At 41.0% G+C, this 27,372-nt stretch overlaps 1 protein-coding gene across 1 annotated transcript in view; it reads right to left on the bottom strand.

Annotated features, from left to right (window-relative positions):
• Window positions 1–24,362, bottom strand: part of LOC308476418 (uncharacterized protein) — a 244,192-nt gene extending 219,830 nt beyond the window's left edge. Inside the window, exon 1 of the transcript XR_013985865.1 lies at window positions 24,307–24,362. The gene's annotated coding sequence lies outside the window, so the exon portion shown is untranslated. The remainder of the gene's footprint in view (window positions 1–24,306) is intronic.
• Between the last annotated feature and the right edge of the window lie 3,010 nt (window positions 24,363–27,372).

The raw sequence follows: 27,372 nt of genomic DNA, 5'->3' as shown, positions 1-27,372 counted from the left end.
ATGTATTTCTCTTAAAAGTGAGACACAGAGAACACCATCTCCTGACAACCTTGATTTAAGGGCAGGTTGGTACATGAGCATAGCCAGGGGAGCGGGGGGACAGTTGCCCCCCTAATTCAATAAAAATCAATACAACTATGAGGTTCTGCCCCCTAACAAAAGTTTGCCACCCCCAAAAGAAATTCCTGGTTATGCCGATGGGCTGATATAGGAGAAGACACACCTACAGCTTAGGGCTTTAAAGGCAAGCACCTTGAACTGGTTCAGTTGTGAACAGGGAGCCACTGCAATTTCTTTAGAACCAATGTAAAATGGCTTAATACAAGTAAACCAGCCAGAATCCTGGCAACTGGACTTTATATTAGTTGACCATTTTCAAGGGCAGCCCCACATAAAATGCCTTAGTGTAAGCCAACCTAGAGGTTATATTCCTGATAAGGAATCAGCTATGGAAGAGTAAATGAAACCACCTTCTTGTATTTTTCTGGATAAATTTCTACACAAATAGTCTACAACAGAAGCCCATTTTGAGGAACTGTGTGAGATGGATTCAGGACATAATAGGAAAGTGTCTACCCTTAGGAAGACCAACTGCAGTTTGAGGCTCAAGGTTAATATCAGAGTACAGTGTTCTATGAAATTTAAACAGCAGGTGAAGCACAGCAGAATGCATTTTTAGATAGTAGGGTTTTCCTACTCCCTTAAGCCTGGCTTCTTGAAGGAGCTGCTTTTTAAGATCTCCTTAGAAAATGAGTACAAACTGAAAGTAAGTTTTAGTAATTAAAGCAAGAACTGCACAGTTTATTTCAATAAAAAAGAATTGTCATGAAAACTCATAGAATATATAGGTAAAATTCAAGGTGTTTGAAAAATTCTTAATGTTATCCTCATTTTCAACATAAGAGCAGTAAAATATTTTAAATGGATGACTCCTGATTAATGGAAAGCAAAGTAGGCTTGAAAAGCATTGTCTAGTGGGGAGCTGGCTCTTCTAAATTCCTGAGGTTCAAATCTGAGCCAAACTCAGATGAAATCTCATGTCATCCTTAAAAACAATCAATTTCTCCTAGGAATAGAACAGAGCTGGGGAACCATTTTATGCCTGGCAGGGCAGACAGAAAAGCAGCTACCCTCTATGGAGGTCACTTTTGATAGATGGGTGGGTCTACTTGATCGGCAAATCACCTGATCGGATTTGAACCCCAATTCAGCCCCATTTGGAGCTGAATTAAAACATAGAAAAACCAGGAACCTACTCTCAGCTGTTGATCCTGATTGTTCCTTGGCAGTGGCGTTTGTCTTCAGCACTGTTTAAATTCAGCACCAAATGTAAGTCCTGCTGCTTTCAGCAAGAATTGAACCCACTTGGGAGCTTCCAATCAGAGTACTTGAGTGGATCTGATCCTGCTCAAACCACTTGACTTGCATTTGGCACCAAATTTAAACATCATAAACCAAGTCCTATTGCTAAGGGGCAATTGGAAAGGTACTCTTGCACTCCTGATTGTCCCTTAGCAGTTGTGACTTATTTCTTGGCAGCTCTGGCCTTACCTGTCCTACACCTGCTGTCATTATTTTAGGTGAGTGACATATAGGAGTGGCTTGCCAAAAATAATCACCACACAGGGCAAATTGGCCAGCCTGGTGGGGATAATGTGGCCCATGAGCTGGAGGGTTCCCAATCCTGGACAAGAGGATGACATGGTTATCAGATGAAGACCATTTTAAATCACTTCCTCTGGTGACTGTCTCTACAGGAGAATCCATTTGTGTTCAACAACTCACTAAACACATTTGGAAATGTCCTCCACAAGAGATAAAAATGAAAGTCTGAACTGCTATGCAGAAAACTACCGAACTTGCACGCAGAGGCCGTCTGCACAAACTATTCACTACTAGTAAGTGTATCATTATTTCACAGATAGGATTTCTCAGATATGTTAGTGAATAATGTTAGTGTAATATGGCTCTGAGAAAAGACAGCATTTGGTTACTCAGCCATTTCTTCTAGATAGTTGTGAAACGTGTATTTTACTGGCACAGACTTCCTTCCTTCCGTCTAAACCTGTAACAATCTGGTATTGGCTGTGTCTCTCAAAAAAGGAGTATATATTGTAAATACTTTGCCTCAAATCAGCATCAGGAGTTTTGTGTGTGTGTATAGATGATTAACCATGACAAGTTTCAGTACTACCACTACTACTGGTGCTGCTAATAACATGCATTTTGATGCCAGCTTTCTATCAACAAGCTAACAAAGACAGCTAATAAAAAGATAGCTATATAGACTTCCGGGGGCGGCGCGAACGGCAATGGCGGTCCTCTTCTGAACGGGAGAGGAGGCTCCCCAGGCAACGGGTCGTCCGCTACGGCGAAGCGGAGACCCACTCTGGAAAACCCCAGGCGGCAAGAGCCTGGGGTCTTGAGGCTCGGTGGGCGCCTAGAGCGACCCTCCAAGTGCAGAAGGAACCCCGTAAGGGGCTCCGGAGCACGGAGGGGGGTTGCGGCGCTGTGAGCTGTTTCACAGCCTGAGGAGCGAAGCCGCGCTGCTACTGTCGGTGAGCGCTGATCCCTTTTCCTGCTAAATTACGGATCCGGACGAAAAAGCAACTAACTTGTGAGTAAAAGACTGAATCACTTGAATTTGAGACTTTAAAAGGGAAATTTAAATTGGTTTGAACTTGGCTGAGAGCGGAGAGACGTGGAAGCAGGAAGTCCGTCTTCCGCAGCCATTGAACTTGAAAAAAAAGCAATCAGCTGGAGGAGTGGAGGCTGAAAGAAAGAGACTCTAAGTTTTACAGATCTAAGCATCTATTTGAACTTGCATCTTAAAGTAAAGACTTTAAGCTAAAGATTTGGGATTTCTATTTGCACTTGACTTTCCTCCTCTTATTGGATTACAAACTAGAAGGTGAAACCCAGAATCAGGAGCTGCCTGAGTACTAAGGGAGCTGTCAGTACTGCAGATTTGGATACTGTATATTGGAACTTGAAACAATCTGAGGGTATTGAGACCTTTTAAATTTGAAACATTCTTTTTGGAGATAAATAAGCACTGTCTGCAACAAAGTGACCATTTATAAACTCTGCTAAACATTTGTATTTGAAGGTTCTTGGACATTAAATTAGACTCTGAAAGACAGATTAAGCTCCCTCTAGAGGATTGGATTATAACAGTGATTTTACATACACTTTTTACTTTCGATTCCCTTGCTGTTTGCTTGCTCTGGACCTTTCCATTCCCATGGGAACAACTCAGTGTGACCTTGACTGACAGATAACGTTGGAATGAGTGGCACAAGAAAAAGAGGGAGAGCTAAACAAACAACTCTAACAACTCTAACCTCAGCTTCACAGACACGTAGATCATCTGTGCCTACTTTGCCCTCAGAAGTGGAGGGAGAGGGCGAAGCAGAGCAGTTACAACTGGAAGATATGGCCTCAGGAGCATCTGTTTCTGTACTAGACAAAATTTTTGAAAAATTGGAAGCTTTGGACAAGAAAGCAGATGCCCAATCAGCAAAGATTGATAAAAACACAGAATGTCTAAATAAATTAACCACACAAGTGGTACAGAATGCACAAGCAATTGGACAGTTAACGGAGGCCTCAGCAGAAAATCGGAAATTGACTGAGGACACCAGACAAAGATTTGAAAATTTGGAGCAAGAGGTAAGACCACTCACTAAACAAGTCGGGGAACACCAGATTTATCTCTCGATGATAGAACTGCGAAACCGTGAGAACAACTTAAGGATTAGATCACTACAAGAGGCAGAAGAAGGACATCTAACTGAGTTTTTGACCAAAGAATTCTCCAAGTTCTGGAACTTGGAAGAAAAGGACTTTAAAATTGTGTCAGCTTTCAGACTTGGAAGATTTATAAAGAAGGAGAGGCCCAGAGACTGTTTGATAACATTGAGATCAAAGGAGGAAAGGGATAAGATTTTGGGACTACACTTTGTAAAATCACTGGAGGTGTTGGATAGAAGAATTGAAATTTATAAAGATATCCCAAGACTACTGCTTGATCTTAGAGCCGCCTATTCTGAACTTGTTAAACTACTAAGGAGCAACGCAATTCCATTCAGGTGGGAATTTCCCCAAGGATTATCTTTTACCTTTAGAGGGAGAAAGGTCAAAGTGAGAACACTTGAAGAGAGAGACAAATTTCTTTCTACATACGGAGAGGACCTTCAAAAAAGAATTGAACTACCTTCTGGGCCTGAGGCAACGCCAGTACCAACATCAGCATCTGTGGAACCTGAAGACCCTGAGAAGATACCACCCCTTGAAAAATAACCAGATAGTTCAGGATGTCTCTGCAACTGTTGAGCTGGAATATTAATGGTTGTAACATTCCGGAAAAAAGGAAGAAAATATTTCATATATTAAAAAAAGAACAATTGGACATTATTTGTTTACAAGAAACACATGTGACGAGGCTCCACAGAAAAGTGTTAATAAATAAAAGATTGGGCCAGGAATTTGTATCTTCGGACAAAGTTAAGAAGAGAGGCGTGGTGATATATGCAAAAGAGAGCCTGTCACCTAAATTCCTGTTTAAAGATGAACATGGAAGAATTTTGGCTATTGAGATACAATATCAAGGAGAGAAACTGCTGATATTAGGAATTTATGCACCTAATGAAGGGAAATCGGAATTTTACAAGAAGCTGCAGGAGACAATGCTGGACTATCTAGACTACAACAACATCATAATGATGGGAGATATGAATGGGGTCGTATCAACTAACATGGACAAGTCACAAAGTCAAAATGTTACAAAAGACGGCAGACTACCTAAAACCTTTTTTGAAATGATTGACAATATGGATTTGATTGACATTTGGAGGACAAAGAACCCACTAGGAAGAGAGGGAACATTCTTTTCTGAAGCCCAACTGACCTGGACAAGAATCGACCAAATATGGATTTCTAGAGGCCTGGCGCCTAAGGTCAGAAAAGTGGAAATCTGCCCAAAGACCTGCTCCGACCATAATGCAGTAAAGATGGATATGACACTATTACCAACTGGATCCTTCAGATGGAAGATGAATGACAATTTGTTTAGAGATCAGGAAATTACCAAGAAGGCCCAAAAAGTTTTGAAGGACTATTTTGAGATAAACATGAATAATATGGTGGAAAAAAGAATAATCTGGGACGCAAGCAAAGCTGTAATGAGGGGATTCTTGATACAACAGAATGCAGTGAAGAAAAGAACACAAAATGAGAAAAAAGATAAGATTTTGGATAAAATAAAAGAATTAGAGAAGAAATTAAGAGTGAATCCGAAGTCACAGCCAACTCTGAGAGAAATTAAACTTTATCAAACACAATATTCTAAATTGATAAATCAGGAAATTGAATGGAAGGTTAAATTAATGAAACAAAAAACGTTTGAGTCGGCGAATAAATGTGGAAAACTGCTAGCTTGGCAGTTGAAGAGAAGACAAAGATTAAATACTGTTACAAACTTAGAGGTTGATGGAAAAAACATCCAGAATCCAGTGGACATTAGAAAGTGTTTCCAGAGATACTTCAAAAAACTATACACCCAAGGGCCACAAGATGAGGTTGAGATTAAACAATTTTTGGCAAAAAACGGACTATCTAAATTGTCACAAGAAAATAGGATAACCCTGAATTCTAAAATAACACGACAGGAGATCGAACAAGCTATCCAGAACATGCAACTTGGCAAATCTCCAGGACCAGATGGGCTGACCTCCAAGTACTATAAGACATTGAAAGACTATTTGATACAACCTTTGATGGAGGTCAGCAATGAAATTATGGAGGGGAGGAGGGCACCGGAGTCGTGGAAGGAAGCGTTTATCACATTAATACCAAAGTCGGAAGCTGAAAAGACACAACTTAAGAACTACCGTCCCATCTCTCTTTTAAATGTGGATTACAAAATATTTGCAGACATTTTGGCAAATAGATTTAAGAAAGTTTTAAATGAAGTAATTCATAAGGACCAGGCTGGCTTTCTCCCAGGAAGACATCTGTTTGCTAATACAAGGAACATTATTGACATTTTGGAACTTTTGCAAACAGACATAAATACAAAAGCAGTTTTAATTTTTATAGATGCGGAGAAGGCCTTTGACAATATCTCCTGGAAATTTATGATGGGAAATTTGAAAGAGATGGGAGTGGGACGGGGTTTTGAGAATGGGATTGAGGCGATATATTCAGAACAGAAAGCTAAACTGATAGTTAATAATGTGGTTACAGAAGAGTTTAAAATTGAAAAAGGGACACGACAAGGTTGCCCTATCTCCCCTTTGTTATTTATTTCGGTTCTGGAAGTGCTATTGAACATGATTAGAAGGGATCGGTTGGTGGAAGGAATTCAGGTCGGTCAGAAACAATATAAATTAAAAGCTTTCGCAGATGACCTGGTTTTGACCTTGCAGAAGCCAGAGCCCAGTACGAAAAGAGTATTACAATTGATTAATGACTTTGGTCGGGTGGCTGGATTTAAATTAAATAAACAGAAAACTAAGGTTTTGGGGAAAAACTTGACTAATACAGAGTCAGAACGGTTTCAGAATGAGACGGAACTTAATGTGGTTAAAAAAGTAAAATACCTAGGGGTAAACATAACAGCAAAAAATCTAAGTCTATTTAAGGACAATTATGAAAAATGTTGGACAGAAATTAAGAGAGACTTAGATAGTTGGTCAAAATTGAAACTTTCTTTGTTAGGCCGAATTGCTGCTATCAAGATGAATGTATTGCCAAGGATGTTGTTCTTATTTCAAACACTTCAGGTTTTGGACAAAACGGAGTGCTTTCAGAAGTGGCAGAGAGACACTTCTAAGTTTGTCTGGCAGGGCAAAAAGCCCAGAATTAAGTTTAAGATATTAACCGATGCAAAACAAAGAGGGGGCTTTGCCCTGCCAGACTTAAAGTTGTATTATGAAGCCGCAGCGTTCTGCTGGCTAAAAGACTGGCTACTTCTTGAAGACACTGATGTGTTAGATTTGGAAGGGTTCAACAATACCTTTGGATGGCATGCATATTTATGGTATGACAAGGTTAAAGCAAATAAGGCCTTTAAGAACCATATTGTCAGAAAATCATTGTTTAATGTCTGGACAAAATATAAAGACTTGCTGGAAAATAAAACACCAAGGTGGCTTTCACCTTTGGAAGCCAAGGCCCGAAAAAGACCCAATATGGAGGCTAAATGGCCAAAATATTGGGAAATACTAGAAAAGGATGGAGACAATTGGAAATTGCAGAGTCTGGAGAAAATGAAAGACAAAGTGCGAGATTGGTTACATTACGCTCAGATTAAAGAAGTTTTTAAAAATGATAAGAAACTAGGGTTCCAGGTGGAGAAATCGAAATTAGAAACAGAATTGTTAGAACCAAAGATTAAGGTACTTTCAAGGATGTATAACTTGCTGTTGAAATGGAATACACAAGACGAAACGGTTAAATCGGCTATGATAAGGTGGGCACAGGACATTGGGCATAATATCATGTTTGAGGACTGGGAGAGGTTGTGGAGCAATGGATTGAAATTTACTGCATGTAACGCCCTGAAAGAAAATGTAATGAAAATGATTTATAGATGGTATATGACCCCAGTCAAACTTGCTAAAATTTACCACCTGTCTGATAATAAGTGTTGGAAATGCAAAGAGTGCGAGGGAACGTTCTTCCACCTCTGGTGGACTTGCCCTAAAGTGAAGGCGTTCTGGGAAATGATTTATAATGAACTGAAAAAGGTATTTAAATATACCTTCACTAAGAAACCAGAGGCTTTCCTTTTGGGTATTGTCGGCCAAGGGGTGGCAAAGAAGGACCAGACATTTTTTATGTATGCAACAACAGCAGCAAGGATACTTCTCGCAAAACATTGGAAAACTCAAGATCTACCCACACTGGAAGAATGGCAGATACAACTGATAGACTACATGGAACTGGCTGAAATGACCGGCAGAATCCGTGACCTGGGAGAAGAGAGGATTGAGGAGGACTGGAAGAAATTTAAGAACTATTTACAAAAGTATTGCAATTTGAGTGAATGTTAAATAAGATGCTAGATCAAAATAACTGAGCACCACTAAACTTAGAAGTTTTTAAGAAAATAAGTAAGACTGTGAAATTTAGCTTCTTCTGAGAATTATAAGATTAGGAAATATAGAAAGGATATAAGAATTTAAATAAGATGATAAATTGCTGACAAAATGTTTTAATGATGAAAATGGGAGCGGGAGATGTGAGGAAGTCCAAAGAAAATGTGAAAATATGTTAAGATCAATGTTACATTGTTTATCATGTTTATTTTTATTGTAAAACTTAATAAATTGCTTTAAAAAATAAAAATAAAAAGATAGCTATAAAACATCAGATCACAGAATATATTACATCTGGTGAAACTAGGTCAGAAAACAATATATTAAAAACATCTATATACCAGAAGCATTAAAAGAAGAAAACAAAACAGGAAATAATTTAAAACAACAAATAGTAGCTGAATCACTAGACCACAGTCTAATAGCTATGCTATTTCACAATCTCTTATGGGTTGTTCCCAAAGGTGGCAATAGCCCTCTTCAGGAATTCACATCAAGTGTGAAGTAAACATGCAAGGGAGGTTTGGGGAATAGCCTGTTCATTCCATCCAATCACTGTTCTCATCTCCCCCCATAAACTGGGTCTCAAGTTGGAAGACTTGCGTGGGGAGTTTCTCCAAGTACATATCTTAGAAGCTTGGAAAAACACAATTTGCATGTGGTCAAAAAGTAAACTCTAAAACAATGTGTAACATGGTCAAGAAAGCTTTGGAGCAGGGTTTTCTCCACCATTGCTGCAGCCATGGTCTTTTTCATGAAAATAAGTGGTTTCAGTTTGCATGAGAGGAGAAGGAGTATCAAACATCTTCTGGTAAGCTATTTATGGGAGGACATAAGGTGGAGATTGTAACTGGAAGGATGACATAAGAATACCTCATGAAGTTGAGTGTTCGGTTTGCTGCGTGGTTGATCTGTAATGTAGTTTGCAGCCCTGTGCAGCTGCTTTGAAGTTACAAAAATCCAAAACCAGAGAAGTTTGGAATCAAAACTCTCTCACACTGTGTTTTGTTTGGGGGCACAGAGTACCCTGACAGATCTGAGAACCGCGGTGAGTTTCCTGTCATGTCATAGATGAGTTTGAGTATGAGTTCATCAGATACCTGGCAACAACAAAAATGCTGTGTCTTACAAAATAAGATAGAAAAGAGGTGAATACAGCCAAAACAAATAAACCAACAGTCAAATAAATGTCTTAGAAATCTTTCGCTGAAGAGTGTTGGAAGAATACAAATATTTCACAGGACAGCTTTCCTACTGCATTCCAGCTATAAGAATTTAGCTTCCTACTGTCTTTGGTCTAGACTCCAGCAGCAGAAGGAACAGCCTGCGAAATTGCTATGACGTGTTTCTGCATTCATTCTGCTAAACTGCCTACCTGCTGTGGAGGTTTAAAAGTGATTGTACCTTCCTTCATTCCACCCATGTTTAGATTAACCAAAGAATCCTGGAGCCACAGATCATGTTTAAGAAAAATTCAGGGAGGTGGGGTTGCTCAGTTTTTCAGCAAAACCATTTTACGATTGTTTAGAGTGATTTTTGTTGTGTTTTGTTTTTTAAAAAGCAAATGAGCAAACAAAATAAAACATATTGGAATAAGCTGCATCGTCTTAACAACACTGTCAGACAAATAAAAAGACAGGCACTTAAATAGCTCTGTTCCACGGGCAATACCTGCTTAAAACAATGCCGAAAATGCAGACAGTTTTTAACACAATCATTTTCCTTCTTGCCGTGGCTAACAATTCTATGGTAATTTGTGTGGCAGGCGGTGGGATGAATTTTTCTTCTGCAAATAGCAAAAAGAAAGGAGGGAACGGGTGCAGGGGTGTATAAGGCAATAGAATTGCAATGCAGTCTTAACCTCCTGATTTATGTTTCTGGAGGGGATGAGGATATGTTGGAGGTAACCCTTTGGGTGTGGGTGGGTGTTTTGGGGGGCAGGGATGATCCAGCACTGCAGAGACCCCTTGCTGCAGCCAGTAGTTTTCCCACAGTGGTAGCCTGCAGAAACCCCCAAACTGAGACATTTGGGGTGAGGAAACTGCATCAGTGGATCTGGATCTACTGGACACTTGTTCCTGTATATAGATTCTAGCCATGTCTGTTTGATCCAAAGTCCCACACTTCTCAGAGGGGCCAAACCTTCAGGTTCCGCAGCTGTGCCAGCCTGGACACAGTGCAGCTATTTAATTATTATTTTTTTAAAAAAATAATTACAGAGCTTCAGATGTTGTGGTTGTTCAACCACCATTCCTCACTGCTCACTAGATGGGGTTAGGAATGCACTGTTAACAGCTGAAATGGAGACTGAGGAAAAGCTTAATAATAATTGTCTTGTTGCTTTTTCTAGAACTCTCCCCAGACAATCTCTTGACTATATTGTGCTTTGAATAGTGGAAATATACAAGATCTCAAGAGCAGAAGTGCCACATTGAGAAAGATGTATAGACCTCACACAGCTAACGGGAGTGACAAGTATATATTTTACTATGCTCTAAAACCGATGGTTTCTCCCTTTCACAAGTACTTCTGATGAATCTCTGTGACTTAACACGTTAGCTCCATGTTAGCTGATATGCTATGCTCAAACATTAGCCTTAACTTGCATTTGGTGAACACATACAATCACTTTGCAGCACACATTCTTGAATTAGGCCATGTTCCCTAAATTGAAAAAGTGAATCTAAACTCTAAGAGTATGAACTTCAATGTCAAGCTGTGAATCTAAACTTTTAAAAAGTAGAAACAATTAGTAGACTCAATTTTAGCCGCCTGGAGGTGATTAGGGAGGGAAAAAACAACTAGAGCAAATAGAAAGAAAATCACCATGAACTCCATTAGGGGCAGATTAAAACACTTTCACATTACGTTTTCTGTCTCTGTCTCTCTCTGCCTTTTGCCATATTAACCATGAGAGACCCAACTCAGTGTGTTGCAGCAAGACCCTATGAGCACCATGCATTTGCAAAGATGAAAGGTGGAAAAGAAACAACCCAATAACCACTAGTATTGTTCCCTTCTAAAGATACTTGGGTCATTATAGTTAATTTTAGATGAGTCTATACCCCTACCCAAATCAGCCCTTATTGTATAATCAGCTCTAACAAGGACTGCTGTTTTATATTATGATGCTCTGCACAGCCAGGATGGCTTTCATAATTCAGGATTACGCTTGGAAAATTGAGACACTTGGAGGGCATGATATAAGGCTTGAGGTGTTTTCTTAGAAATAAGTCCCACTGAGTTTTATGAATTTACTCTGAAACAAATATGCTTATCACTGCACAAAGGCAGAGTAATACCATATCAGTAGCAGATACACCAAGATCAATGCCAAAATAACATAATCTCAGGTGCCAGCAACTGATCCCACAAGATTAGACAATATTTTAGTTGGGCATATCACCTTGGCTTTGTGGTAATGGTGGCATAGGGGGAAGTGGTTTTATCCCCAATGTGCCTGGCAAACTTGTCACAGCAGGTCAGAGTTAGCATATGCATAGCCAACTGAGCAGACAAACAAGCCATCTGGTCACACTCTTCTCCACTATGGTGTGTTATATTATATTTCTATTTTATTACAAAATATGCATTTATACATATAAATTAGAATATGCAAATTAAGATATTTGTGCTCTGCCTCCCTCCTCCTGCCCGCCACAATGCATTTCTTCTTTTGGGGTAAACCACATCTAGCCACCCTAATTATACCCTGTCCTGCTCTGCTCCTGGTTCTTTTAATGCCAACAAAGCGAAGCTTAAGTTTCCCATGAGATCACAATCACCTTTTTGTATAAAATCAGCTTTTCCTGGGCTTGTTCCAGGTTTGTTAATATGTGTAAAAATAATGAGTTGATGGCTACTTCTTGTTCCAGTTGCTTCTCAGAAGCCTGATGAATGTGTAATTCTCAAGGCCTCTGTTGAATAGTTTAATGTGTCAAATGTAATCAATCTATTGTATGTTAGCAGTCATGTATAATTTCATTAGGACCAACTAGAAAACCCAAGGGAACATCATGTACAAACTGATCATCTCCCATAAATAACTTGCCACAGGTTAGTGCATGGATATTAAGGATCTTGACATCTTAGACTGTTCATTACCAGGTTTTAAAGTCAGGAGCTATTACTTCTTTTAAGTGCCTTAAAAAACACCCAGTGCCTAAATACATGGCTGTAGCTAAGTCTTCAAAAATGTATATATATATATATATGGAAAAATTACAAAAGCTACATTTGAAACTCATTCACCCAAATAAATGATTAAAGGGGAAGGAAAACGCCTCACTATTAAGAGAGGAGAAACATCAGCCCAAATGCATTTGTGAAACTTTCATTATTGCCACAAATAATTAGCCCACGAAAAACTGTTCAAGGTTAAAAGTAATAGAGAAGCTATTCATTTAGTAAACCAGAGTGGATGGTAAAATGTAATTATCACAACAGCAAACTTTACTAAGGGGATAACTGTCAGAACTGCTACAGTAAAAGGTCTCTGCAATTTTAATCCGACAGGCTAAGAGTTCCCTGGAGAAAACCAGGCTTAATAAAACCACCAATGTAAGAGTTCTTTTCAGCCTCCATTCCCTGCTGTGCCCTCCTATAACAGACTTATAATTAGAAAGCAAATTAAACCAACTTGTTTGCCATACTGACCATGTGTAGAAAATGAACAATGGCTTCACTTGGGTATTATTTTACTAAATAATTAGATCATGGGTTTTTAGAGGATGAATTATGTTCTGCTTACAGGGTGAACCACTAAAGCAGAATTTTTGACGGCTTCCTTTTTGTGTTCTTAGAACATGGAAATGCTTCTAAGCCTACTTTCAGTAAATAATTTTAAAAGAGAATCATAACAAAACAATCCATTGTGTAATCAGTTCTCTACCCACGATATATCTACAGTGTCCACAGTAACATGCAAAACACTGTTAAACCAAAAGTTCAAATTTGTGGGAAGCAACTTTCCTAGTTTGGAGTTCCTGAGCTATGCTCAAAAGCTTGTTGATGTTTAAGGCCAAGAACGTAAGGAGATCCCTCTGGATCAGGCCAGTGGCCCATTTAGTCCAGTATCCTGCTCTCACAGTAGCTAGTCAGATGCCTATCGGGAGCCCACGATTCATAGCTTATTCACAGATTTGTATATAAAGTTGCCAGACCTCCAGGGTTGACCTGAATTCTCCAGGTTTGCCTGGTTCTCTCCAGGTGGCAGGTGGAGGGTTTGAATCTCCAGGTGGGCAAACATGCCTTTAATTTTATTGATTTATTAAGAAGACTGTGCATATAGCTTGCAAGCATTAGTCCAGCAGGCGCTGACATCAAATTATACCTAGATTCTCTAGGTAGTCTGCCCCCTTTTATCCCCTCCTCCCCTATCCTCATAGACCTCTGCCTCTACAGCTCTGTGGGTTGGGCTCAAGAGAAGGATAGGGTTATGAGTTTGCATGCACATCTGGTGTGTGGTGCCGGGCTGCAGAAGCAAGTAGAGCTCATGAAGAGCAGCACAGGGGGCTGACTCCAACACTCGCAGCAACTCCTGGATAGCCTTTGTTCTTCTCAAAGTGTTCAAGGAGGTGAGGAGTGGAGACTGGAGGACCTGGACTGCAGGAAGTATTTATTATTTACCTGGAGTGGAGACTAGGTGGATCATTTCGTTGTGGTGGTGTGGGGGCAGCCTCAAAGGCACAGGAAAATAACATAGTCCAATTTGGAATGGACATAAGAAATCACTTCATGGACATCAGTCTGTGCCTTGACGTCCTGACTACGAGTATCTCCATCTAAAATCACCATGCTAGGCTCCCCTCTTCCTACAACAGTCTTCTCAAGAAGTACCTGGCCTGATGGCCTTTAAACCCTTCTGGCTAGATACAAGTTGGCCTGATTAAATTTTTCTTGCCCAGGTTCCCCAAGCAGGTGGAAGAAATGGTCCTCTCAGTTTAGTGGAACGTGGGAACACATGCTTTAGATAACATTTATATATTAATTTCCAGTCAGTCACATATTTGCTTATTTGTTAGAGCAGTTTTTCATTTGAATGACATGCTGTCCATGACTGTGGTTAATGCTTAATGTGTCATGCCTAATGACATCATCTGTGAAGTCACCCGGGGCTCCTCCCATGACATCACTGGGTCCTACTTCCATGGCATCACCAGGGACTGACCCTATGTCTCAGGTTTGGCCCCTGACCGGGCAACCCTATTTGTATATTACTCTAGAAAAGGCAGTTAAGAAACATTTAAATAAATAAGTAAAATAACTGCTCATCATTGTAATTGCCCCTCCCCCTTCCTACAGTTGGACTACAGCAGAGAGGAGTCTGGAGACAGGATAACCTTAGGCTTGTTCACCCATTTCACTGAACATAGGCATAAGCTGTCTCTATACACACAACAAGTGTTTGCATGAAAGAGTGTACACTGGTTTATTTGTACATTTATTATTTACACAGACTGCATATCCATTGAATCTCAGGGTTCTTTGCAAGGAACATTTAGAACTGCTCAGTAATGTGCGAGTATAATTTGCAAACAAAGCGCACACCACTACACTAGACCTGTGCATTTTCTTGCTTTGAGTCACAGTCCATGACATTTAGAAGCCTACATAGAGTTGGAGAAAATCCTCAAAACTGAGAATTTGACAGCACTAATGCAGAAGAGTGTTAAGCTTCACACAAGAGGCACCAAGAACTTCAAGAAAGCGTTATTTGGAGTATTAGATATTAAAAACCAAGAAGGCATGGTGGGGGAGGGGGAGAGACAGGAGTATTAACACAGCATAACAGGCCTGCACACCCCAGGAGACACCACAGACCTTTCAAACTCTGCAGCTTTAGGACTGATGCAGTTTTCATTAGTGTAGATTTCCATGTAGAAACTTGCATTATTATTTTTTTGCTAGGAAGGATGTGCTGTTGAAGAGCTAAGCAACTTGCTTAAACATCAAAAGTCCAGGGTGTGACCCCCCCCCCCACATGCTTAACAACTGCAGAAGAACAGTCAGTGCCTGTTGGCCCTGCCTCCACAATTGCACCCCCAGCCTTGTCATTCAAGTGTTAAGGGGGGACATACGCAGAGGGGAACCTGTTCTATGCACATAATGTCTGCCCAAGATATGGAACCCTGCATGTGATGTATTTACCCTTCTGCTGCCTGTGGGGAACTGTGGACTGAAGCTTAAAACGAATCACCTCTGAAATTAAGAAAAGAATTAAATAGCAAACTTCTGACATCTGCATTAAAACCACACACAGGAACTAATAGTAATAATGGAGCAACAGCTCTTCCCAAATTAAGCTGCAATGTGAGGTGGGATACAAATATATATTCAATTTGTATTAGTGAAAGTTCTCTTGTATTCAACCTCCAGCACCCCTTCACCCTCCTAAATTTTTTTTGAGAACTACTGCTCTAGACTTCTGATGCTTCTAGACTTCTCTTCATTTATAAAGTTTCAACAAGTGCTAGGTAATGTATAACGGTGGCATCGTGCATCCCCAGAGTTTGCCATGTATCTAGACGGTAATAAGACCAATACCAGAGATGCTCCAAGATGAATATTCTCCAGAGGCGTCAGATTTCCACCCCCAACTTTTCCTTTTCAATATTTTATGATCTAAGATTTCACATAAGAGCAGGATTTTGAGAAAGGAAAGGCAGCTAAAAGCTCCTGTTACTTGGATCTCAAGGGAGCTGCTTTACAAATCACTGCATTGCATGCGAAATGCCATCCTGCTTCATATCGGGCCAAAAGGTCTTTTGACAAGGACTCACAATTCAGTTTCATCTGATTAAGCTGTCCTCCTCTGAAGCAAGCACTTCTGAAGCCCCGAACACCACCATTTATATCTAACACTCCTGGTCTCCCAGGATCAGAATTCCTTTGAACTGGAGAATCAATCAATGAATGTTACCTTGGTGGTTTATTTAAAGACAATTTTGTTGCTGGCATGTTATCTTAGTTCTGTGCAAATACTGTGTGATAGGTAACTCCTCTGATCTTACCGCTTCCCATTTTATACCCAGTTCTTCCTTTTCAAACCAAAACTCTCACGGGAATTGATGGTTTTGTTACAACTGCAGAACCACCTCCCTGTGGCCTTATTTACATGTCACTTTAAACCATATTTAAATTAAGCTATGGATTAATGTGAATGTGCTATGTATTGATAGGTGTTTTGTTCCTCCCCCAGTCCTTGCTGCACTGTCAGGAAGTAAGCCATGGTCAGCTTGGTGTTCTTCCTGAATCCAGCTTTGTGATTTATTTTCCCCAAACAAACCATGAGCGGTAAACCAACCAATGAATTTTGTTTTATCACTTGTGAATGTTTGGAGACATATGAACCATGAGTGCAGGTTCAGATGTAAACACTAAGCCAAACCATGGCTTACTTCCCACCAGCAGCAGGAGCAGGGGAGAGGACCAAAGTGATGTGCAAACAAGATCAATGTGTTTTAGCAGCACCCATGTTCTGTGAGTCTCTACAATCAACAGGGGAAGAATTGTGTCCCATGGACTATAACAGTGGTTTTAATATGAAAATTTCTTTCAGCATACATAATTTTGTTAGAAGTGGGAAACGGAAGGATGGCTAAGATCCCTCTACAATGTTTGCTCAGAGTAAGATCCCTTTAACAAAAGACCCCTTGTAGAGTTCAAATGAGGATTAATTTAAAGCTTGCAACTTTCACCTACTTCATGGCTTCCTGTTCATCCCAGCTGAGGGATTAGTAATTGCCCCCTTGAATATGCTCTCTGAATTGCCTGAATGTCAGTTTCTGTTCCCAGTGAGGTTTTCATTATTGATACAATATTTTTTTAAGTAGTGAAATAGTATGATAAAATAGCTCTTCTGAAGATAAATTGGAAAATAAAACAATGAGAGAAAATCAGTAATTAAAGTCTTCCCCTGCCCACTCACTCATGGGCCCAGAAACAAACATAGGGTAATTGAGGCAGGCTATTGAGGGGGCAGTTAGTCATTCGCCAGCCTGACAGAATTGTCAGGGTGCACAATCCTTGACTTGCCTCAGCTACATTTGCCTTGCAGGCAAAGAGCTGTCAGAGAGCTGTCAGGATGTGTGATCCTCCTTGCCTGCAAATGCAGCTGGCTGAAGCAGGCATGGAAGAAACCTCCTTCTGAGGAGTAGGTATTCCCTAACTCACCTTAGCCACTTAGTTTGTAAGCAAGGAGCATTGCATGGCCTGACATAGCTGTCAGAGTGCACAAACTGCCTTGCCTGAAAACACAGCTAGCTGAGGCAAGCCCAGAAATCCCTCTCTGAGAGTTTCTCCAGGGCTTGCTCCACTTTTCTCTGCAAGCAAGAGAATCATAGCTCTGACAGTTTGCTAATCCCAGGCTGCAAGAGCAGCCCACCATCTTTGGAAGGCAGAGTTTGGACCACAGGCACATGTCCCAAGCTCAGGCTGCCAGGTGGTGGTGGCTGGTTGCCCATTGTGACTGGTAGGGCAGAAGGCAATGAGACCAACAAGTAGGTGGAGCCAGACCCAATGATAGACAGAGCCAGCTAACTCTAGTTTTGTCCCCACCCTCTTCCCTTCTACTCTCAGGAAGAGGGAGATGACAGGCCGCATGATCCCTTGGACAGATAGTATGTGAGAAGGCAGGCAGGCGGGACCTGGCCAAGGGCTAACTCAAGTTGGTGGGGCAGTGCCCCATTTGCCCAAATGTACCAGCCTCCACTGCTTATAGGAATGGCTGGAGGATGTCTTTTGCAGATAGCCTTGGGAATGCTTGGACTATGAGTGAATCTTTGACAGGGTTTTACTGGCCCAAACCTGGAACCTAAAGTTTCCTTGGAGGAAGAGGAGGACCCCGCCACCCAAGCAGATTGTTACACTGTGAGTCACCCCAAAGGACATCTCTGCTCCATGACTGGAGGCCACTGAACCAACTTCCTGGATTCCTGGATGGTTCCAAGCCATTTTTGTTTTCCTCTAGAACCACAAGAGCAGAGGATATTGTGCACCAGGAGGAGCATCATGGCTACTACCAAAGTGCTTGGCTAGCAGCAGACAAGGCAACTCGGGAGGAGGGGGAAATACATGGAAGCCCCTACTCAGATTAGGAATGGGCTGAGAACCAGGCTGGGAGGGGGGTACTTTCTGCTCCTCTATAGACTCCCTGTCTTTGGTCACATCCACACCACACATTTAAAGCACTCTTGTACCACTTTAACAGTCATGCCTCACCTCACACACCTATAATACCCAACACCCTTAATAAACTACAATTCCTAGGATTCTCCATGGCTGCTGAAGTGATGTAAGAGTGTTTTCAATATATGATGTGGATGTGACATCATTGCTGAAGCAATGGCTCCAAGCTCCAGCCTGCCTGAACCAGATTGGCATTTAATCACATAAAAGGGGAAAGGGGAGGATCTTCCATAGCCCTAAATATATTGTTTCATGTTTCTTAATTTCTTAAGGTCAAGGTGAGTTTCCTTGTAAAGAAAGTGTTAGGACAAATATCTCCTTGCTTAGAAATATAGATTGAACATGATAGAATGCAAGTTTGCAATGAAATATTAGTTCACAGTGGAGGGAAGCAGGTGGCTTAAGGTAACTTCATTCACTCTTGGTTCATTCTTTGTTGGTACCATGTGGACTGATTTTTTAAAAAACTAGATTGACTTTAAGAGTGTTATGCCATTTAGCTTTCAGTTCTCTAAATACCTCTATTGACCTGGGTTTACCACCAGCAGAATCTCCGAGTTCACACAAGCAAAGGCAAAGAACTCTTCTTTTTCTACCAAAACCACCCACAAGGTTTTTAAAGCTGTTTCTGGGCAAAGAAAGGTGTTTGAATAAATTGACAGTGCTTGGAGGTGTGCCCCCCCCCAAAAAGTCTAAGGGCTTTTAAAAAATAAAATGATCGAGCCTTTGTGCAGGGTTCCCATTCAACCCCTGTACTGATTCCCATAGGATCTGAAGCTTTTACAAACCCTTTGCCATGAGAATGATCATTCTGCTGTTGTGATTTATCTTCAGTTTCTATGACTTGTTTATATGTTGAGGCATTCTCTTGGCATGCTGAGCTCATCCACCATTTTGTTCTTAAGAATTTATTTCCAACAGGCAAGGAGGCACACTGTGAAATCGCTCATGGAGACGTCACGTTTGTTCTCCCTTGTTTTGTTGTTCTCAGTTGGAAGAGAGAGAGAGAGAAATAAAGCCATTCAAACTGAGTGGCTGCTTGCTCTGTGTGCACATGCAAAAAAGCAGCATGGTGGTTTCCACGCTTCCCTCTGTGCTTTCACCTGCTCTGCCTTCTTGCCCAGCAACTGTTGTGCACAATGCAATGCAAAGCTACAGTCCATGTTTATAGTAACCATAGCCACCCACAGCAGGAAGTAGCAGCAGGTTTCTTCTTTCTCTGTGGCTGATGCTGGATGGTGCTCATGTCCAACAAAGGTGAAGGGATGTATTACCCCTAGCAATGGGAAAGAGTAATACCTTCTACTGTTTGAATATCCCTGTAGTGCTTACTATTTGACACACAGATTTTCAGGCAACAAACAGCATATGAGGCAAAGATGAGAAAGTGCCTCAGGGGGGTACTTTGCCTTCATACCTGAGGGAAGAAGCAGTTTAGCTGGATTCTTTATATTATCCTGACAGTCAGGTCTACTATGTGTTTGTCATCCACAATCTGTCGTCAGCTACAAAAGTATGCAAAATGGGAAAACTTAATGTTTTGTGTTCTCTTTGAAAAGCTCCATCTAGTTCAGTAATCTGCTCTCACAGTGGCCAACCAGATGCCTATGGGAAGCTCATAATCAGGACCTGAGTGCAATTTAATTTATCAAAAAATAAATAAATCAAGATTTACCACTTAGGATCTCCTGCATTTTATAGGAATTTTTGCATTCAACTTTAATAACAGAATCGCAGAACTGTAGAACTGGAAGAGACCCCAAGTGTCATCTAGTCCTACCTCGTGTTGCAGAAATCACAGCTAAAAATACTTGACCGTTGACCATCTAATATCAGTTTTAAAACCTCCAATGAAGTACAGTGGTACCTCGGGTTAAGTACTTAATTCGTTCCGGAGGTCCGTTCTTAACCTGAAACTGTTCTTAACCTGAAGCACCACTTTAGCTAATGGGGCCTCCTGCTGCCGCCGCGCTGCTGGAGCATGATTTCTGTTCTTATCCTGAAGCAAAGTTCTTGACCTGAAGCACTATTTCTGGATTAGCGGAGTCTGTAACCTGAAGCGTATGTAACCTGAAGCGTATGTAACCCGAGGTACCACTGTAAAGTCTGCCATCTCCCAGGCTTGGTTAGGACATGCAATGGATCAGGAGGCAGAGAAGAAAGTCTGGATGCCTACAAAATGTTTACAAAATGAATTAAATGGCACTCTAGAAATCTATGATGGTGATCACGATTGTGATTTTTTTGTTTTTAAATCAGAGAGTGTGTTACAGCAGAAAGATTTTACAGCAGTATTGTTAGGGAGCCATACCAATTAGGAAGCAGAGGACTATATGAAGACACCACCTAAGCAGTTCTTCTTGTTATTTTGCTCCACTGGGTTCTTAAAACACATACATTTTGCAAGAGGTAATGATGCAGGACTCTACCCCTGCTTGATTACATCAAACCTCAACTCATAATAAGGGAGCCAAATAGAAGTTAATAAAGTACTTTATACAGTGTCTGATCTTCATCATAAGGGATAAAGCATACTGTGAAGCCAATTCCACAACTACCTTGCGTAGTTGTTGTCTAAGAAGGGATTTTACACCCAGGCAGGTTTTCAGGTATTTCAGCGGGGGAATAGGTGAGTAAATTGTTTTGCTCTGGAAAGATGCTCAGAATGCAGCAAACTCTCCAGTAAAACTTTCATGGGGATTTTGATATGGCAGGCTTAGTGCTCACACATGACAAATGAATAATCCATGGATTTGAAAAATTTGTTCATCTTCATTGACATGCTGCTCTAGTCCTACACACAAATTTCTGATACAGTCTGTTAGGTCAAATATCAGCATTTCAAGAAGTCTTTAGATATAGATTTACATGACAGATCCAAATAAGATAGTTAATCAGATAACAACATGCAGCCACAGAATGAGAAACAAACAAAGTGGTTCTGCATCTATCTCAATATTCTTTTTCATAGGCTGTTATTGATTGATTTGAGAATGTTTCAGAAATGAGATATGCAAACTTGGTAGCATCATAAGATACAGGCTTTATAAAACAAAAAGACAGAACCATACAGAGTTGAGAATTGCTTTGTGTGCTCCCATGCCACACTATAACAGCTCTGTTCCCCTCTATTCAACCCTCTACACCGCTTATAGATGTACTCATGCAAAGTGCATTTACCACACATTGCCATAGTATTTACTGAATGCTGCACCAGCAACCAGCACCAGCAGTTACCTGAGAGATCACTTCTCCTCTATCAAGCAGCCCATGACGACTGATCTTCTGGGGAGGCCTTGCTGGTAGTGCCATCTGCCAGGTAAGCTTGAGAAGCTATAATTAGATAGCAGGCTTCCACCCCAGTTATGGAAATCAGGTTGGCAGCAAAACTGGTAAGTTTAAGACGCCAAGTGAAAATGTATATTTTTTGACAGGTCTATGAAACATGTCTGGAGCACAGATTTTAGATAACTGATGGGTTTTTTTGTAAATTATTTTACCATTTGATTGATAATATTTTACTTTTGGCTTATCCTGAGGTCTTTATATCCATTATAAAAAGGAATGGACAACACAATGCCTGTGTACCCATTACTGTTTACTCTGCATCCAGTACATTTCCTCCACTGGCTTTAGAAGTGGTGGACCCAAGATGCTAGCCATAATCCATATCTATACTGCATCTGTCCTGTTTCTTACAATATACTGCCTTTTGACGGGGGTGGCGCTGTGGTCTAAACCACAGAGCCTAGGGCTTGCTGATCAGAAGGTCGGTGGTTCAAATCCCCGCGATGGAGTGAGCTCCCGTTGTTCGGTCCCAGCTCCTGCCCACCTAGCAGTTCAAAAGCAAGTCAAAGTGCAAGTAGATAAATAGGTACCACTCCGGTGGGAAGGTAAATGGCGTTTCCGTGTGCTGCTCTGGTTCACCAGAAGCGGTTCAGTCATGCTGGCCACATGACCCGGAAGCTGTCTGTGGACAAACGCCAGCTCCCTCGGCCTATAGAGCGAGATGAGTGTGCAACCCCAGAGTTATCCGCGACTGGACCTAACAGTCAGAGGTACCTTTACCTTTACCTTTAATGTGTACACAGCTACTGCAGTATCATGCTTTATGTACACATTCACTCCTCTGTACAATTCAATTATACAGAACAGCAGTTGGGAATTTTTCTCATCCCAATGGGACTACATTTCCTAGTGAGCAATCTTCTGGGAGCCACATACCAGTGGTGGGTGGGGACAGAGGCAACATAGGCAGAGCAATAAATACGGCTCTTAACTTTGTGCGGTAGGCTTGACTGTAGTCACACTAAAACTCAGATGTTTCTATATATGCACACATATTCTTAGCTCTTGATTTTCCATCCAGGCAAGAAAAAGCCCAGTCTGAAGCTGGAGAGATGGCCTGGGAATGATGTGTGCTGTGGGAAGAGTTCCAGGCATTGGATAATGAGGTCTAGAGGGCTGCATTCAACTCTTAATACTGAATTCCACACTCCTGATACAAACCTGCTTATTCTGAGCCAGACTCAGATATTGAGTCAGTGCTGGTTATGTTAACTTGCAAAGTCTTTTAGTATTTTAATGTAGGAGTCTTGGAAATGTCAGGGACTGAAACTAGGGCCAGGAACCCATTTGGAAGAAAGGCAGACAAACAAATAAATAAATAAATAGAGGTGCATGCAAAGCATTGCTCTATTACTATCCGCAACCCTTTCCCAAAGTAGGGGATGCACTTTGGGGTACCAACAACATATATGATCTCAGGAAGTGCGAGAAATTGAGATAAACCAGAAAGATTAAGAAGTTCTTTCTCCCATGAAACTGTGCCACTGCACATCAAGGCATCTGCATGACTCAGACTAATTCTACGGCTGCCCTCACGTCTAGAATAAACAAGAAAGGTAACTGGAATGAGCTGAATTTGTGAGCTCTGTGAGTTCATTGGATATACATCTGTCACTCTTCCAAACTACTAATCAGCTGTGTCCTTGAAAACTAGGCAGAGGATTAATAAAATATCTTTAATCATTTCAAACTATTTCTCCAAAAAAAGAAAAAAGAATTGCACGTGCTTCAAAGTTAGAGGCAAAAGAGAAGGTTAGTAAAATACGATATCATAAAACAAACATACATAAAACGGTCATTAAAGGAACTGAACAATCAGAGTACCTGCCACTGAACTAAGGTTATAGAGCAGCAAACAAATTGTCTTTAAATAAACCACCCAGGTAATACCATTGATCCCTCAGTTCAAAGAAATCCCAGTCCCTAGGGACTATCTATAAATACTGCTGTTCGGAGCATCAAAACTGTTTGCTTCAAAGAGGTTAGCTTAAGCGGATGAAACAATTCTGAGTCCTTGTCAAAAGACCTTTTGGCCTTTTAAAAAGTAAGACAGAATTTGGTATGCAATGCAGGGATTTGTAAAGTCCCTTAAGAAGTACAGGCTGAAGCTCTTGGCTCCTTCAAGCTTAGTAGATCTGGGCTTTCTGCTGAAGGTGGAGCTCAGCAAGACAATTTGCAGAAAATACTATACCTTGACACCAAGCACAAATGAATAAGGGGAAAATAAAATAACAGAATACAAGCAGCTCTAGATGAAACAAGTTTTCTTTAGTGACGGACTCGTTTTCAGATATGTATAATATCTGAGAGAAGTAGGTGGGACTCATAAAAGTGAGAGTCAATGATAGGAGTACTGCTGGCATATAAAACAAGGGGAGGGAAACTGTGAGCCTTTCAGATGCCATTGGAATCCAACTACCATCAACCCTGCTTAGCATGGTTGCTGGTTAGGGATGATGGGAGTCATAGTCCAACTCCCCTGCTGTAGAACCAGCGCAAGGATCAAATATAAAGCAAAGAAAAAAGCTGACATTGTGAGCCTTCATGAGGGCAGCAGGTTGGTTTCTCACTAAGGAGCCCAAAGCCCTGAGGGATAAAATTAGTTGAGGTTCGTTCAGGCTGTATTCTGTATCTTTGGTTCTCTGAAAGGGAGACTAAACATCTGGACTCTTTACCTGCAAATCTTGTATCTCATGGGCAGGGCTTTTTTTTCAGCTGGAACTCACTGGAACTCAGTTCTTGTACCTCTCAGGTGGGTGCTGAACCAGGGAGGCATTTGTGCTGAGTTCTGGGACTTTCCCCCCTAGAAAAATAGCAGTGTTCATATGAAGCGCTGATACAGCAAAAACTACTAACATAAGAGGGTGTGTGTGTGAACATTTTTGGCAGTACCATAACGGAAAGGTTTTTCCTTTTATGCTCGCTTTGCAAAAAATAATTATAATTGCATATGAATTTACATGACTGTCAATTCATCTGAGTGATAGAATCACATCACTGAATCTGATTGGTTACACAATTATGACAGCCCTATTCACAACTACTTGTGCCATGCTTTCAGCCCCACCTTGGTGTTTCTTTCAGTAACCACACATGTTGTACATGTTTATGTGAGAAGACCAGTGTGTAAGCTGATCTTCATGAGCTCAGGCTCTGCCCAGTCAGGAATCTTGATTAGAAAATGACACAATGTCAATGGCATGGCACCACACTCCTTGCTCAACACAATTATGCAGCTTATGACATTCATACAGTTAAAACAAGAACAGTGTTCTTCTCAACGTCTAATCTCTGTGCAATTTCTGTTCGGGTGGGATCAATAGCTCCCAGAAAATGGTACCAAAGCTGTGGTGCCACAGCAAATAATTATGCCAACCAGGATTTTAAAAACGTTAATATTTACACGATCTGAGCAGTTTTGACTGCTGGAGATTACAGTTTGCCTCTACCACAAAATCAAAACTGCAGAATATTTGATGCAGGACTAGTTAAAATTCACCATTCGAAATTGCAATGTGCCTGATAATGCTGAAGCCCACTTTCCACACACATCATTTCCTTTTAACAGACATTAAAAGGGGGGGGGGGATCTTATTAAACTTTATTGTACTCAATAAACATGAGTTCTTAGCCTAACAAACAGATGTGGTTTAAGGCTAAGAGATAGGCTTTGTATGGCTTAAATATTTGCATGTATCAATTGTTTGGGAGAGATAGGGAAGGCTGAATCCCAGTGGAAAGATGTGAGCAGGGAGGATAAGCAGAATGCTAAGTAGCATCATCCCCACATCTCGTCAGTATGTGTATGATCTCTAATTATCACTGTATATATACACAGTGGTGGAAGTAAAGCCAGGTGCTGTAACCAAGGCTTATTTATTTATTTACTTTGCGGGGGGGGGGGGGGGGAGAGGGAGAGAGGGAGAGAGAGAGAGAGAGAGAGAGAGAGAGAGAGAGACTCACTCGTTGATATTTTTATTTATAGAAGAACATTTTTCACACAACACCCAGGACAAATATTATTCACATAAGAGCCATTAGCAGGCTATCCAATCCCATCACACACACACACACACACACACACACACACACACACACTCTTACCTTAAGCTCATTCCTTCAGAGGAAAAAAAAATGACCCTTTTCTGTCTAAAAGCAAAGACTTCAATTGAGACAGCAATGTTCTCTGACAGACATGAGTTCTGAATACTAATTCTCAGCTACCATTCAGAGCTCATTAGTGTGGGGCTACATTTTCTAAACAGCACTGTATGTCTTAAAAGTCTACAACCTTGCACTAAAAGCCAAGAAAATTACATAGTTTCGAATGCCAGTGTTTAAAAGATATATATAGAAAGAGAAGAAAAGAAAAGGAACCCTGAAGTGTCATACGTAGAATTCTGCCTTTGGACAGAGCTGCTATGACAAGACTTATAATTTTACAGTATCATGAAAACCCTTCTGGGTGCAGATTCTATTATATTTTATTGCTCCCAAGTTCAGTGAAACTCCTTAGAAAGAGCATTTTACTAATCAAGCTAATGGTAAATCTGGGAAACCTCATATTAATTTGTATTGTTTGTTAAGCATATAGATGCTGACTAAACAACTGACTACTGTTTACTTCCACAAGATACCTCCTAGGCAATATTTGCTTTTATATCTCTTCCTTTATTTAATTTGCCACAGCAAGGAAAGGAGTTCAGGGAATGAACAAAAAATTCACTGTAAAAGCTTAATTGTGCACCACCCACCAGCTGATTGCACCTGCAGAATGGTTGTAAACTTCCAGTCTTTTATTAACAGGGGTGTATATTCAAGTCCATTAGGATGCATTGCATTGCCCCTGCCAAAGCTTTCAACCTTTTCTGACACACAGTATTTGCTCATTTAAAAAATAATTGCCCCAGTTCTTTCTTTTTTCTTTCTTTTTTGCTAGGGCTGCTTTTATACTTCAGGAATATTTTGCTTGCTGTTGTTGTCATTGTACTACTACTACAAACAGAATTTGTTTTGAGAAGTACAGCCTTTTCAAGGAATTCAGTGGACATAAGTCAAGGTGCCTGATTTGTTCCTGCCAATATTTGATAAGGAATCTGAGGGCTAAATTAGACATGGCATTAATTTTCTGACTCCAATTCGTGTGCACGGTTTTTGTTATGTAAATGGGAATTATTGGGAAGTCTGGTCATGGAGCGGGGGGGGGGGGGGAGAGAGAAATGATCTCTTTCCCTTTCTGAAATAGTCCTAGACAGAATAAAATAATAAAACCTGTCCCAAGCTGGTGTTTGCTAGGATTGTACAAAAACTTCAGACAAAGTCATATCCTCACTTTGATGACCTTCAGGACACCTCAGAATTTGAGGTGACCTGGGTCCAAGGTGGTACACGGCAAAATGGAAATGATCCAAGATTTTGGAACCACATCATAAGGGGGTTTTAAACTTTTTTTCTGGCAATCTGATATATTTTTGAACCCCCAACAAACTCCCCATAAGTATAAAATGCCAGGGAGGGGCACTGGCAGAGGAAGAGGAGTGCGGGGGGAGTGCACCGCCCCTGGCAGCGCAATCCTGGTGGGGTGTCATCGTGGTTGCCGCCGTGCCCATGCTGGACACCCCACCCCCAGGACACATGCCAGTCCCGCCCCTGCCTGCTCTCCGCCCCCTGGTGCCAGAGCATGAAGCTCCTCCACTGGATGGGGGGGTACAGTTCTGTGACTGAAATATCTAGC

The sequence above is a fragment of the Podarcis pityusensis genome, assembly GCF_964106645.2.
Source record: "Podarcis pityusensis genome assembly, chromosome: 4".
Taxonomy (NCBI): Eukaryota; Metazoa; Chordata; class Lepidosauria; order Squamata; family Lacertidae; genus Podarcis; species Podarcis pityusensis.
This window is presented reverse-complemented; position numbering and strand designations above follow the sequence as displayed.